The sequence below is a fragment of the Sciurus vulgaris genome (genome assembly GCF_902686455.1).
Source record: "Sciurus vulgaris genome assembly, chromosome: 14".
Classification (NCBI taxonomy): Eukaryota; Metazoa; Chordata; class Mammalia; order Rodentia; family Sciuridae; genus Sciurus; species Sciurus vulgaris.
The window spans coordinates 37,719,785-37,736,901 of NC_136475.1; positions in this window are offsets into that span (position 1 = coordinate 37,719,785).

Consider the following 17,117-nt stretch of genomic DNA (forward strand, 5'->3'; position numbering starts at 1 on the left):
CACTTTCAAATTGATCATTTTAATTCATTTTCTAACCTGAAAATGAAAGTGTTAAATTCAGATATTTTTTAACTCTATGAAAGAATGTTTTTGTCCTTGCTTTGCTTTTTTGTCGTTGTCATTTATATATTCACATTCCTTACATTTCTCCTTAGCAAGTTGCTTCTCATATTTAGACTCTACAATCTGAGAAAATCTAAATATACAGATGAAAAATGTTTTATCTAGCTAATTACAAATGCAGATAATTATATGTCATTATTTCTATATTTATTTTCCATTTTTAAGGATTTGCTGTGTTTTTGTTCACGTGTGTGTCCAAACAGAAAGAAGACAGCAACTATAGAGAATTTCTGGCAGTGAAAAACCTGTGAGAACCACCTCCTGTCTTAACCTGATTGACTACTGATAGCTCTAAGGCAGACAAAGAAAATTTCAGTCTATTTCAAGAAAGAGCAGGTTTTAATAAACAAACTCTAACAGTAACATGACACATATATGATTTGACTAAAATTGTGTTATAGACTATGGCAAATAAATAATCGTCTGTGAGATACTCCAGGCTAGAACAACAGGTACAAATAACTTGGGAAGAATTTTAGAGTGTATGGTTTTTCCCCCTTGATATTCATCACTGGACCAAAATTAAGGCAGTACAAAAAGCCTGATCTACCTAAACCAAAATCCTTTAAGCCTAAACTAAAATCTAGAACCTAACTCCTTTGTATGAGGATATACATGTGAACCAACAAAAAGACCCAGTGAAGAGAGACATTTAGTACCTGTAGAACCTGCTTTGAGGTCTAGGTGAAACTATTCTGGGCATACTCCTCTATTTTTTTTTTTTTTCCTCAAGGCAAGGGTTAGGATAGGTGAGCTCACAAGGTTTTCCTTTAGGTATAATTTTCCTTTAGGTACCTCTTATCATTTTTGGTCCTAGAGATTAACTCTAGGGCATTACACCTGCCAAGTTCATACTCTATCACTGAGCTAACATTCCCAACCCTGTATTTACTCCTGATGATGTCTGCCAGTTCTAACATCTACGTTTGTTCTGTGTCAGTGTCAATTGATTGCTTTTTTTCCTATTCTTCATGAATTGTATTTTCCAACTTCGTAGAATGTCTAGTAATTTTTTATTTGATGTCACACATTTTAAATTTTACTTTTATGGATGCTGGATTTTTTAATTCTTATGAACATTCTTGAGGTCTGTTTTGGGACGTAGTTATTTAGAAAATGTTTAATCTGTTAGGATCATCTTGTGGGACTATAGCTCTTTCACCACTGAGGCAAACACCTTTTGATTAACTAATCCAGTTCCCCAGGAATTGTGAGGTTTACAATTCTGGATGGTGAGGATAGGAAATTTTTTTCTATCCTATTCTTACTGTCTTCTCTGGTGGTTTCTTCCAAGGTCTGAGTTAGTTTTCTCACAGGCATGTTTTTCACTACTCTGTAATATTCTCTGAAGGTACGTGGAGTTTTTTTCTGAAGATCTCCAGTATTCTCCCTCTGTTGCTGTTCATTTCTTCCTACTGCCCTGTCCTTCAGTCTATCGTCCTTGGTCTCCCTGGGGTCTCAGTTCCATATTCTTCATAGGGAGTGGGCCAACCTCTTTGAGGCTCTATGTTTAAATTTTTTTTTTTTTTTTTTTTTTTTTTTTGTGGAACAGACTGGAAACTTTTAAGAATGTGAAGTTGAACCTCCTGGGGGCTCTTTTTTTTATTCCCCAAATCTCTTCCTGGTGGAAGCTCTGCTTTACAGGTGAAAAAAATTTCTACTCTTCCCTCCAGGAGAGGATAATGTTTCTGATTTACTATTTTGTTCTTGGTGAACAGAGCTCTCTTTCCTGGTGGCTACATCTTGAGTTGCTTTCCGCCACCATTCCCTTCTTCCATGGTATTCTGCCTCACCTTGGAGTCGGCCATCGGTGGACCTCTAAAATCATAAGCCTACATTTTCCTTCCTGTAAATTATTCTTGTCAGTTCTTTTGGACATAGCAGTAAAAAAGCTAAAACCACCTTTAATTTTCTTTATCCAATGCATTATAACTCCTAGTAAAAATGATTCAATCCCACTATTCTAATGATTACTGCCCGAAATTCCACAAATAACTGAGATACATCCCCACTAGTGCATGCACCCACTCCTGGTTTACCACAATAAAGATCTCAATAATTATACTGCTAGAGAAAGCAAGGCACTAACAGTGTTCCACATTCTACCAGTAATGGAGTTCTCATTGTCAAATGGTGACAGATCCAGTTCCAAATTTCAACTTTCAAGTAGATTTCCTGGGCCATTCTTAGAATCCACTGCTTTATGTAAGGTTCCCTAAGAAAGACCTGAAGCTGAGATGTATGATCAAAATGTTAAATGAAGAAGTACATCTGGGGTCAATGACAGGAGAGCAGAGGAAGTAGGACAGTGCAGAGAGGAGTGCTAAATTGTGATGTGGTCACCCCAAAGCCTTTGGCAGTCCCATGGGGCACTGTGGGTTAGAGCACTCTTTTGGAGTTATTTATATAACACAGAACAGGAAGCACTTAAAATCCTGCATTGACTCAGCATTGAGTGTAGGTTGTTCCTCAGGAGACATAACTTTGGGCAAGTCAAATGTCTTGTGTTTAGAGCAATTTACACACAGGGACTCAGTTGAGAATTTATGCTACCATCACTTTGAGAATGGGGAGAATGAGCCTGCTGGTCCTGGGGTAGGCAGTGGCATCTGTGGTTCCCAACAGTTTAATGGCATCCATTATGCTGCTCAAACCAACAAATTATGGTGTGACTGTAGAACAGGCTTCAGGGAACAAGGTGAGTTTTTATTTATTTACTTGGCAGGGGGAAGGTGGGCTGCCTGGCATTGGAAAAACCGTCTTCTTTTCTTACTGTTTCAGGCTCAGGTGGACTTGAGGACAAATTCCAGATCTGAGCAACTTGAGGGTGGTGCTAGTGAGAACATTGACTAGTTTCCCCTGACCCATCTGCCTCACTAATTTTATTATTTTGCATTCCAGAGACTACAGTTAATCAGTGATGGCTTCTTTTGATGACTGGTGTAAATAGTGACTTCCCTAAGCTGCAACGCAGGAACTTTTTACCCTCAAGTGACCCAACCGGCAATAAGGGGAGCTTGAAAAATACAGTCTGTATTGTTGTATCCCTGAGCACTTCCCATCATAAATAATATATGGTATAATCTTCCACACTGACTGTAAATTATTAAGTGGTGTGCAATGCTTTTGAATTTAAATAGAACTGCTAACTAGCAGCAGTAGACAGTGCATGCACACATATACACACACGTTCCTGAAAATACTATAGTAGGCACACTATAGTAGGACACATGGTGATAGTAGATGGATTAAGATTTTTAAAAGTATTTACTATAATCTTATTTTATTAGAAATACTTTTATAAAAACTAAATTTCATTTAAATAGCATGGGTCATCATTTCTAATACTATGGAGTGGTCTGTGTAGTGAATATTAAAGCCCATTTTCATATCTCACTGGTACCAATATGTTAAACCAGACCTGGAAAGCACATTACGTGCCAATGATTTGTATCCATGCCTCAGTGGGGCATATCATGCCTAATTGCTGATATTGTTGATGCTTCCATTTTCATTTTTTCTTCTCATTAAATCCATAATGTTTTTTTTCACTCTTGTCCCTTAATTCTTAATTTTCTCTGTTTACCTCCAATTTGGTTATTTGCAGTAATGGACTGATTGATTAACAGGTAAAGCATATGTAACATTTTAATCACTGTGGTGAATCATCAGTTATGTATAAAATACTCTTGTCAATACAAGTATTTTCATCTATTTCTTGGACTGCTCTCCTATACTCACCAATCACAAACTAAGTACAAATTGTATAAAATTATGAAAAGTGAAAAACTCTGTGTGCAGTAGCCTCACTTTTCTTTCATTACCCTTTCACAAAGTTACTGAATTTTGATTAAAACTCAGTATACTCTAATTGTGAAACACACTGGAATAGTTACTTGCCTGTGAGATGCTTGTATATTCTTTAATTCCTTTCTACTGATGAGCAAGAAGAGGCAAATCTTTCAGTTTCTCTGATAAAATGCCATCGTTGACAAAGTGGCCTCCAGGTTTTGTATTTTTTACTTGCTGCCTCCAAATTCCTATACTCTTACCTAGTAAAGTATATTATTTATTGTTTCTTAAATATACCTTGCCTATGAGAGTTTCATTCCTTTCTCATTGTCTTTATTCAAATTACCTTCATTGTCTTCCTAAAGAAAGCTTATTTAGTCTAGGAAAATAATCACAGATGTTACCTCTTGCCATGTAAAAACCTGATTGCTTTTCTCTGGATTTCCACAACAATTTTCTGGTGTTCCCCTGATATAGAAGTTATTATTTTATATATTATTAAGTGTATTTCATCATATATCAAACTTGAACACAGAATCTTTTTTAATTTTTAATTCATTTTAATTAGTTATACATGACAGTAGAATGCACTTTGATACATCATAAATAACCGAGTATAATTTCTCATTCTCCTTGTTAAACATGATGCAGAATTCCACTGGTCATATAGTTATATGTATACACAGGGTAATAATTTCTGATTCAATCTACTATTCTTTCTATCCCCATATACCCTCTCCTCCCTTCACTCCCCTCTACCAAATCTAAAGTAACTCTAATCTTCCCTAGTGCCACCCCCCCCCCATTGGAAATTAGCAGCCACATATCAGAGAAAACATTGGGTTTTTGATTTTCTGGGATTGGCTTATTTCCCTTAGCATGATATTCTCCAGCTCCATCCATTTACTGACCAATGCCATAATTTCATTCTTCTTTAAGGCTAAGTTATATTCCATCATATATATGTGTGTATATATATATAATATATATATACACCCATCATATATATGTATATATATATTATATATATACCCCACATTTTTTTTTATCCATTCATCTGTCGAAGGGTATCTAGGTTGGTTCCATAGTTGTTATTGTGAATTGAGCTGCTATAAGCATTGATGTGGCTCCATCACATGGTGCTTTTAAGTCCTTTGGATACAAACCAAGAAGTGGTATAACTGGGTCAAATGGTGAATCTCAACTCAAAGTGGATCAAAGACTTAGACACCAGACCAGAGAGACCTTACACCTATTAGAAGAAAATGTGTGCCCAAATCTTCACCATGTCAGCTTAGGACCTGACCTCCTTAACAAGATTCCCAAACTGCAAGAAATAAAATCGAGAATCAATAAATGGAATGGATCCAAACTAAAAAGCTTCTTCTCAGGAAAGGAAATAAGAACATGAAGAGAAAGCCTTACAGAATGGGAGAAAAGTCTTTCCCACATGCACTTCAGATAGAGCACTAATCTCCAGGATATATAAAGAACTCAAAAACTTAACACCTAAAAAAGAAAAAACCCAATCAATAAATGGGCTAAGGAACTGAACAGACACTTCGCAGAAGAAGAAATACAATCAATCAACAAATATATGAAAAATGTTCAACATTTTTAGCAATTAGAGAAATGCAAATCAAAACTTCTCTAAGATTTCATCTCACTCCATTCAGAATGGCAATTATCAAGAATACAAGCAACAATAAATGTTGGCAAGTATGCGGGGCGGGTGGGAAGATACACTCAAACATTGCTGGTGTGAATGCAAATTGGTGCAACCACTCTGGAAACCAGTATGGAGATTCCTTAGAAAACTTGAAATGGAACCACTTTTTGAACCAGCTTTCCCACTTATAGGTTTATACCCAAAGGAATTAAAACAGCATACTACAATGACATAGCCACATCAATGTTTACAGAAGCTCTATTCACAGTAGCTAAATCATGGAACCAACCTAGATGCCCTTCAAGAGATGAATGGATAAAGAAAATGTGGTATCTATACACAATAGAATATTACTTGGCCTTAAAGAAGAGTGAAATTATGGCATTTGCAGATACATATATGGATGGGGTTGGAGAATATCATGTTAGGCGAAATAACCCAATCCCCAAAACCAAAGGCCAAATATTTTCTCTGATAAGCAGATGCTGATTCATAAAGGGGGATGGATGTGGGAGGTGGCTAGGGAAGAATTGTAGAACTTTGGCTTGGGCAGAGGGGCATGAGGGGAGGTGAGGGGGTGTGGGTTTGGGAGGAATGGTGTAATGAGATAGACATTGTTTCCCCTTGTACATGTATGATTACACACCTGGTGTGACTGCACTCTGTACAGCCAGAGGAATGAGAAGTTGTGCTCCATTGGTGTACAATGAATTGAAATGCATTCTGTTGTCATGTATAACTAATTAGAACAAACTTATTACGAGTAATTTTAGGATTATAGCCACAAGTACATGAGAAGAAGCTGTGCAGGGCTGCAGAGCACATTCTTCAGGGACAAACCTACGTGTATGTCTGCTCTCTGTTATTTGTCTTGGTCAATGACCTTGATCATCTCTTGCCCCATATTCCCTACCTCCCAGCAGAGTGCCAGTGCAGCAGATTGGAAACCTGAGTCACTGTTGTAGCCTGGTTCTGGGATATACCCAGAACCTCAGTCTGCTGGGGATGGCCTGGTACTGGGATGGGTCTAAACTCCAAGGCTTCCAGGGCATGCAGGTGCTGGAGTCAATGCAAACCCAGGCCTGACGAAGCTAATCAAGCACCTGGGGCTCAGGATCCAGTGGGAGCCAGGGCAGGCTGGTAGCTCAAGACCCAGGTTGCAGTCTAGAGTCTGGTGTCCTGGGCAGCAGATTGATGCTGGGTTTTACTGAGGTGAACTCAGTGCTGGAATTCTAGGCAAGGTCTGGTACTCATTTCCCTCAACTTCTCCAATTGGGAGAATACCTCTCTCCAAACTCTGCTACCTGGAGTTGAGAAAAGGATGAGAGGGCATGTAAAACTCTCCCTCCTACCCTATTCAATGTATCCTTTCTTATTATGGTGCTGTAACCAGGAAGAGTGATCTTTCATCTAGTTTCCTTAGGTTTTGAGAAGGTATTTTTGTGCTGGGATAGTTGTTCAAACAGATGTTTCTGCCAGGGAACCAGAACTAGAAAGTCCTATTCTGCATTTTTCTCTCTAAATGGCCTTGGACACCTTTATTAACTTCAAAGAATTCAGGTTTCCCTAGGATGGGGATAAAATGTTCTTCATAGATTGTTCTACAAATTGAATGACATAATGTATACAATATGTGCTCAATAAGTGACAGAGGAAGTTAAAGCAGGTGGTATTAGTGAGCTGTAATTTCAGATGACATTTATAGCTGTAAGTAAATAATTCAAGGACCCAGCTAATGATAGCTGTTTATTCAATAGTCTCATGTAAAAAAAATCCACATTTCAGTCATTTTTTTTTTTTTTTGGTAAAAAAAAAAAACCCTTTTCCCTTATTTTTAATTAAAAATAAAATTTTGCAGCATTAGTGTTGATATATCAAATAATTTTCATAAAGCAAAATTTAGAAACAAAGAATTATAATTGGGCACATTAACAAGCTTTCTTAAATTGTTTTTTGAATTCCAAGAGTGAAACCATTAGATCTTTTCATTCATTTCACTCTCTTTATATGAACATTTCTGAAGTATTCTTCACAAGCGAGGTTTCTTTGCTCTCACAGATTGATCTCAAAGCAAGGAAACAGGAGCGAAGAGGAAAATCACACTACCTGTCTGTTGGTGTCAACCTGTGAGAGTGGCTCTTCATTGTCTTGTATTTCGCACTTACATGAAAAACTGAAAGATAAACATTATATTTGTATGTGCTTGTACAACAGCAACATAAAACCCACCTATCTCTTTGTCCGATAAAGAAAAAAAAAAAAGAAAAAACAATGTATCAGAGATATCTCAGGTTGGTCTTTGAAGAATGTAGGTCATTTTATAAGTTAGAACTAAGGATTTATAAAATCCTCTCCCTTAATTTACTATTTTACTTAATGAGATGAACTATGAACAGATGTTGATACTTTGGATATTTTATAACTTGCCAACAATATTCACAACCAGACAAGAGAATTAAAATAAAAAATGAAACTATTGACCTTATACACTAAAGAATCTCTATTTATAGATTCATATTCAGATTACAAGGAGAATATATGGAGTACAGTGGATTCATTCAGGGCAATTGAAAGTCATATGACCTTTTATGGGGCACAACTTAAGAACAGACCAATCACCACTGAGAAGTCCAAATTTGAGAGTCTTTATTAAGCTGGCTGGCTGACTGTCTCGCACAATGCCCCAAAAATGGCTATTGGGAGAACAACCCCTACCATAGGGTTGTAGGGGTTCTTATACCAAAAATCACTTCAATCATAAGTGTCTGTTGCTATGATTCAAAATTACAAACTAACATCATGCGATCATCAACAGAGGGGAAGTGGGTCAAAATGACCCTTATCTAGGTACAAACTAAAAAATGGTTACTAACATCCACACAATCACTATTCACATGGTACATTGTGTAGGAGCAATAGGAATCAAAAGAGCAATTTTTCATTACATAAGAATTGTCATTTTGTATTGCTAAACATGTCACACTAAGTAACTGATGATGGGAACAGAGGTGGGGTGTTCCCATGGAAGAAGCTTATTTCCTACATAACATGGAGTCTCAGAGCAAAATGGAGTCTATCTGGCCTATAATATTTTCATGGAGCCAGATCTGTCAGCTCATCACAGACCCACCCAGTGGAAGAGAGGATTTGGGGTAAAGTGTGTTTTTTAAAATAACTGGATGCTATGTAGGTAATCAGCATTTCTACATGTGAAGATCATAAGCAAGAATGCAACAAAAACACCCTCAGTGCTTCAGGCTAAAGTTTTGAACCAATGGATGTGATTTCCACACAGATGTTGCCTGGTACATGTGAACCAAGCCCAGTTCCCAGATAAGGCTATGTATGCTTTTCACACAAGTCCCCTCCAAGAGAGATAAGAGAGGCATTATTAAAAGTGTTGAATGTTGGGACAACTGATTTTGTAGGTAGGTGGTATAATAGTGCTATTAACTGTGATGTGTTTAAATGACCATCAGGCATCACATTTGTACTTCATCCCCCAGGTTGTTCTTAAATTTCAACTGTTCTTAGATTTTTTATAGCGGAATTATGTTAGTTTTCCCATAACTTCATAAGTTAAAAGTCCCCTTTAGACATACTGACTAAGCAGATCACTGTATGCATCTATATTTCCATAATTGTATATTTCTCAGAAATGAAATTGTGTATTTTCTACTGGACCAAGTCTTTTGATTTTAACTGAAGTAGCAGAAGGTAATTTGAGATGACATTCAAGGGTATAGAGCTATTAGTTGTTTGCAATGACAAGAAATGCTTAAAAATAATATGTATTTGCCAGCTTCTTTTCTCAATGCATTTTTTGCCAATGGCCTTGGCTGTCATAAATATTGCATCCATGAAGTTGGAATAATATTTTATAACTTTATAATTTTTTCATAGTTCAGAGATAGGCTAGACACATAAAGGATAAGCAATACCAGCCATACATCATATTCTTAAATTGTCATTTTAATAAATATCAAATGAATTTTGTTAAATTATTTCTCCTTGTATTTGCAAAGCTGGAAGCAATGTCTTTGAATTATTTTGCATATATATGTGCAAGTAATATATATGCATGTGTATTGAATTCTTTTCCCTCTTTTGATTTGCATGAACAATTGTGTTCAGTAAGTATTTTGCTCTGTTTTCAAAATATAAAAATATGAATAAATGGGAAAGGGTAAACTCTGCACATTCCCAAGAAAGAACAACTTCAGGGCTGACCCTTGGCTAGCTCCTGAAAACTGAGCTCCTGGAACTTTTAATTGGGTAAGAGTATCTTTGCATGCCTGAGATCTTGGACCACCCTATACCATATTTCCAGATAGTTTATATTAACAATGTGAGCACCTGCTCTTTCTTGGGGCTGTGCAGTTAAAGCAACTGAAAGTCACACAAGCATAGTTTGCCTCCATGACTTTTTCCTCAAAAGGTATCCTGGACATCTGGACTAGGAGAACTTCCCTGATTGGCAATATTTTGTCACGTGTCATTGCCAAGCAAATTAAATGCACTGTATGTAATTCCATTGGAAGCAGGCACATTGAAGCTTGTAATCAGTTTCCTCTAGGTTTTATCTCATACAGTTTTTCTCTTGTTGAGTTGAATCTGTATTCTTTTGCTCTTGTAAGCAGTAACCATAAATACTCTGATTTCTGAGTCCTTCTCCTAGATCACCAAACCTGAGAGTGGTCTTGGGGAATTCTGACAGAGTGAGATTCTCCCTAGTTTACACCATAGCAGTGAGAATATAATTTGGGCATAACAAACAGTTCAGAATTCTAGTCTTTCATTCCATAATTCCTATTCTTATCTCCATATCATGAATCAGGTAAGGGTCTTTTTGAAGGGAACAAGGCTGCAGCCATTTCGCCCCTGATTCTGCCCCCACCCCCTCAACACGCACCATTTTACAATCTAGATTGTTAACTTCCTTGTCAGTTGTTGGTCCAATTAGCCTGCAGGTTTCCACTACTTAAGGATAGATAGTTCCCCTGTCATTTGCTCTCTCTCTCTCTCTCTTTTGCCTTTAATGGCAGATACTGTGTCTGCTTGTTAAAATCTCTTGTGTGAGTTCCCATATCCTGAGTGGTTTTCTGGATGCTTTCACTTTTCGGCTCTTTGCTTTTCATTCTATCCTATCCTATCCTATCCTATCCTATCCTATCCTATCCTATCCTATCCTATCCTATCCTATCCTATCCTATCCTATCCTATCATCGTAATCCAATCAATAAATGCTACAAAAAAATTGTTTTGAAAGTTAAAGAATGGAACCAACGGATTACCCAAAACACTTCATTGTTATTCATCTTAACTATAGTTATTCTTACCAGTCCTCTCTGCTGGCTCTCTGTCCTCTCCAAATCAAACAGATATTCCTTTGTAAAGCACTGAAGACCACAAAAGTCTATTTTATTGAAGATTCTACAATCATGTGTCTTCCTGTCTTTCAATTTGCAGGCTACATTCATTCATTACTTCAATTATACACTCAACTCCTCTTTCAGTGAAAATCCATTCAACATAACTCTTCATTAAGTAACACTGGTGGACATTATAGATATAGATATATATATTCATATATATAAATACAGATATCTTTTCTGTTTTCATGAAGTTTACAGGTATTGGATGAAACATAATTAGCTCCTTATAATTATGAGAATATTAAATATATTTAATATTTCCTTAAATCTCCTTATCTGTATTTGTTATTTATTTCCTACCTTTCAATATCCTACTACCTATAAATATGCAATTATCAGCTATTTATAGATGTGATACTTGAAATTATTTTAAGAAATGCCAGAAATTTCAGCTTATTGTGAGAAATAAACTTTAGAGTGAGCTCACCAAAGTGGGGGATTAAGAAAAATTTCTTTGAAAAAGACACAGGAATCTTTAAGACACCTTCCTCACTGTGAAATATCTCTTCCCAGTCTTCTTTCATACTACATTAAGCATTGCCTGTAACATAGTCCCTACCACATGACTCTTGAAAATAAGACACAGTATAAACCACAATAATCTGTATATATTAAGTGATAAAAATATTTTATGACTTTTTACACCAACCTTTGAAACAGTGCTGTTTTTAGTGTTTTGCTACTTAGTGTTTATACTTAATGACATTGTACTCTGTGGTAAACATATCAAATATGATTCTGCAACTCAAATTATTCTGTAAACATGCATAAACATACACACTCACACATACCACACATTCGCACATGGATTCAGTGTGGTTAAACACTTCTTTCTTGTTCATTTATAAAATGATCAATGCAATTATTTTATCATATCCTTGAATTTGTTATATTTTATGATTTTTCAGGCATTAGAAAGTTGGCTAGCCCTTGATATTTTGGAAAGCTCTCTCTGTTGTCTAATTTCAGTTTTCGTGTAACACAAAAATCAAGATAATGTTGGACTAAATTGAAAATTCTGATATGACCCTCAGTCAATATTTTAATATTAAAGAGAACTTCAAATATATCTTTTCTCTCTTTAAAGACAACAATCCCCAACAACTGAAAAAGAGCAGTCATAAAGGGAGGATACTCCCTCCGATTTAGACACTTATTTTAAAAGTTCACCTTGAAATTGGAGTAAGGCACCATTATCTACTCAGTGGCACTGGAAGTAGACCAAGGTCCATATGCCAGCATTATTGCTCTCTTCATGCCAAATCCCTGGCTTGCTTGCCTTTCTTTCTCCTTCATGAAACACTTCCTTTTCCTATACTACTATGAGTATTTGCATTGATAAGCATATTAATTTAACTGTGTTGCAGAAGTCTTGAATAAAGAAAACATTGTCGATTTCCTTCTGAAATTTACTCAGTACATTGAATGATTCTATTAGTAAATGTTGACAGTTCAATTACTTACTTAAAATATTTATATTGTTTCTTGTTTCAAAAACAATTTAAGATGACTTAAACCCAGTAAGTTGGAGGAAGCATGAATGGAAAAGTCATTTATGGGTTATTAACAGATAAAAGAAAATCTGCTTAAACGTATCCTACCTATTAAAGTAAGGAGGGTGAAATAAATCTCTTCAAGGAGGTAAAATATTTAATCACATAATTATAAGACATTTATTAAGGATTTGGGTATTTGAGTGAGAGAATCTTGTTTTGTATTAAAATTTCAATATCTCCCTAACTGAGAGAACTTGAGAAAGTCACTCAACAACTGTAACCTTCAGTGGAGTGTCTAAAAGGGGGAAATAATAATAATGTATTGAAAGGATTAAATGTCTGGAATTATCCCACTACTTGCTATATAGTGAGAATCTAATAAAGATTAAGTGCTTTTCAAAAATTATATATATATAATCAGTCTGGGCAGGTAGTTTAGTGGTAGAGCACTTGCCTAGTCGTAGAGTAATCCCCAATACTGCAAAAAATTATATATAAAATTCAATTTAATAATAATTCTTATTATATCCACTATGAAACTCTATAAATGTATTATCTCTTTTGATCCTTCATAACCACACTAGGAAGGATTTCTTAGTAGAGAGACAAAATCATCTACTAAAGGCCTCGTATATGGAATAATTACTAAACTTGAACTTCAAAGAACATTCTTAACTGCCCTGTTCAGTCACTCTGTCATTCATACATGTTCAATAAAATAACAGATACATAAATTACTAGTTTTTTTAGTGCCCATTTGGAGACATATAAATTTCTATTTACTATGAAAAATTTATATTAGCGATCATTTCTCACTAAATTAAATGCACATACCAAATGTTGACATTATTTTGATAGTAGATTTTCATTTATTACATATTTTAATGGTGGTTTCTAATCACTTTGTGGGGGCAATAGTGGTAGAAAATGTGTGAAAACCATTTAGACTGATGAGAGGTTTTGCCAAATTCCTTTAAGTCAGCGAAAGAACTGTTGCCATCAAAACAGATGCTGAGACTTACTGGTTTGACTTTTTTTTTTTTTTTTTTTTCAGGGCTTGGGATTTGATGGTTTGACATTTTGATGCACAGCAGTAAGTGTAGTGCCCACTGATGACCAAGGTCAGTGTCCGGCATCAGCCAGTCAATTGCTATCTATTGACTGAACCCCCTGCTACAATATTATCCAGAAGTAGAAACTGGCATTGGTAGATAAAATATCTTTGAACATTCTCTAAATACATTATCACTGTAGAAAATCTTTCCCCCAAAATACGATTCAAAAATGATTCAAAAGTTTTGATGGGCAAAATGACTCAAATAATATCACCCAGTGTAAAATTCTTTTAAGAAATCTATTTTCTTGATTCTGGATGTAAGATAAAATCAGAAAACTCATTTGTACTTTTCTTAATATTTCACATTTTGATGACATACAAAGGCCGTGTTTAAACTTTGGGGACCTGGAGTTGGATTAGTAATGGTGCAAGATTCACAAGGCATAGAGTCCCATAAATAAATAAAATAAAAAAAAATAAATAAATAAAATAAACAATAACAATTGTAGCGTAATAAGCCCTGTTATAGGACACTCACTTCAGGAAGAATTCTTTCTCCCTTTGGAGTGGTGGAGAGGTTTCTTGTTATGTAAACATGGTGAAAGATTAATAGTTAAAATGTGGGTGGTAGCAAAAGTATTATCACATAGATGAATGTTCTGTCAGAAACAACGGTTTGAGAAATGAAAGTATCTCAATAATTAGTAAGAAATTCTCCCCGACTAGGAAATTCTCAAATGCATGACCACATCACTACAAATATCTCAATTGCTGTTCCTATGTATTTTGTGCTTCCAATGATCTTATTCAAAGTTTGTTTCAACTTCTGACCAACTGAAACTCCATTTTTGCTTTTCTTATTCAAATTAGGTTTTCTCAATGGAAGTAAGGTAAGCATTTTAAATTAATGTACTCATAAGCAAAGGATGCTTGATAATAAGTCACTTAAGCTTCAGTCATAACCATTTAGTGGATCAGCTTATCAACTCCACTGATGACACCACCGTGCACAGTGTGCATCAACTGACAGACGTGAATGTGGGGAACGGCTTATGTGTGCTGTTTTTCTGAACTTAAAGCCAGTACTCTCTCCAAATGGCTCTTCTCTTTAATGTAGGGTCTAGTGTTCATTTTTCAAGTTGCCCTGCACATCTATAAATTGATTTTTCTCTGTCATGCTCACTAATACCATTCTGTACCATCGATAATAGAAGGAACTTTAATGCAATTCTCAGGTGCATTGTTATCCCCCAATGGTGACTTTTAGAGATGAGAAACATATAATTACTCATATTCTGGTGTAAATTTCAAAATGATAGACAATTAGTGAATTGATCTGGCAAACTCCCCTATGGAAATCTACTCCTTAGAGTGCTCATTAGCTTCCAGACTTGGGCACCGTTTTAGTTCCTTTTCTTTCTAAATAGCAGCTCCCCTAGGGTTCACATAATGCATTTTTTTTCATTCCTAAATTGCTTTAGCAACAAGATTTGTGTATGATAACTGCTGAAAGTCCAGCCCCACTCAGCAAGTAGAGGCTGACAGTATTAACTTACCTGTTTTTGAAGAGTGTAACATGACATCTGCTATTGTAACGAGGGCACTGCAAATATCTTCCCTGTTACTGTCTCCCTCATCCTTTACAGAAACATTGTCCTGTTGTCTTCACTTGCTGCTTTTATTTATCATCTCTATTTCTCAGCAATAAATATTTGTTAAATGCTACTTCTGTACTGTTAGACATAACATCAGATAAATTGTTTTCGGTGCTGCTTTTTCTTGCATTTTGATCTTATATTTACAGGAATTCATTGCCAATACTAGGAATGTTATAGTTGTATGTCATAAAAAATATACACTTATTCTCAAATTAAAAATGATGACAATAATAGACACATGGTTTTGTTTCAAATCTGATGAGTCACAAACCTGCTCTTTAGTATATAAAATAAATATTTTGAATATCCTTCATATTTCAGGGAAGTGAAAAGAATCAAACATGCAAACCTTGACCCTGGACATTCAGTGATTAAATTAGTCAGTTGCACTTTCCAGATATTCAATAAACAAGTAAACAATTTTTTTTTTAAACAAATCCACTCAATTCAAAATATAGAGCTTTGGGAATACTTTTCACCTAGGCAGAACTCCATGAGTGGGTCATGTTGGTCCTTGCCCACTTCATTACAAGAATATAGGTTTCTGGAGTTGAGCATTGAATTTAAGGTTTGTTACTAATTTTTTTTTTTAATTTTGGTCCTTTTAGATATACATGACAGTAAAGTATATTTGACATATTTATACAAACATGGAACATATCTTATTCTAATTGGGATCCCATTCTTATGGTTGTACATGATGTGGCAATTCATTGTGGTGTATTCATATATGTACTGAGGAAAACTGTGTCATATCCTTTCTTAACTGATCGTATGAACACTTGACTGTGACAATACAACAAACCTCAGAATGCTTAGACTATTTTTCAAGACGCAGTGTCTATAATGTAGAAGTCAAAACATCAACAACAAAAGTGATATGAGTTGACATATATATAACACGGGAACAGAATGTTTCATGGAAACTGCCCTAGAAAGTCCTTGGTGAAAATATAGTACAGATATTACCATAATCTGTATGATTTTACTTAAATACACATCTATGTACACACATCTATTTATAGTCACACACATAGCAATTTTGAGAGTAAGATGTTACATTTGGATACTGTTTAATATTATATCTGCAAAGTCATATCTAACCATAATGATTATACAAAAAAAGACAAATATTATGTTAATTCTAATTTATAAATGAAGAAATTAAGGTGTAGAGGATAAAATTTGTTTTCTTAATAATCAAAGAAAATCTGAAGAATAAGTATAGCTTCTTAAAACCTTGTACATGAGGTACTTTTAATACTATAGTATATTCATTGACTTCTACATATTTCCAAATGACTTTTCACAGGACAATGTACCCATGAGGTTTACAGAAGACATGTAAGTGTGTTGGGGCACTTCCTCTGACAGACCATGATTAAAAACCTTGTCATTTATTTTTTTCTCAGTCTGCATACATTTAATTTTCCACACTATTACTATTTCAAAACATTATTGGTTAAACAAAGAGCTGGAAACCAGATGCAATCAAAAACAAAGATGAATTTGAAAAGAAATTATTTTCAATAGTTAATATTCTCTGAATCTCCATCCTTAAATTATTTCAAAGGCAGATTCAGGTATATTTTCAATAAATTGTTCCATAATGTCACACTAGCATAACTACATAAGAACTAGTTTATAAACTGTGTACAGTTTTTTGAAAAGCATATTTTCAAACTTAACCTTTGAAAACATTAAAACAAAAACTAATTTCCTAAGAGTAGACACAGTGTGCTTTTTACTGTTGTCTTATATTTAGGATGTGCATCTTTTCAAGGAAAGTTTCACCATTTCTTCACTCTCCAGATAAAATAAGCAGGGCCATTATCTTGGTGTACTTAAATATTCACATAGTTTATATACAACAGATCTTCCTGTCAT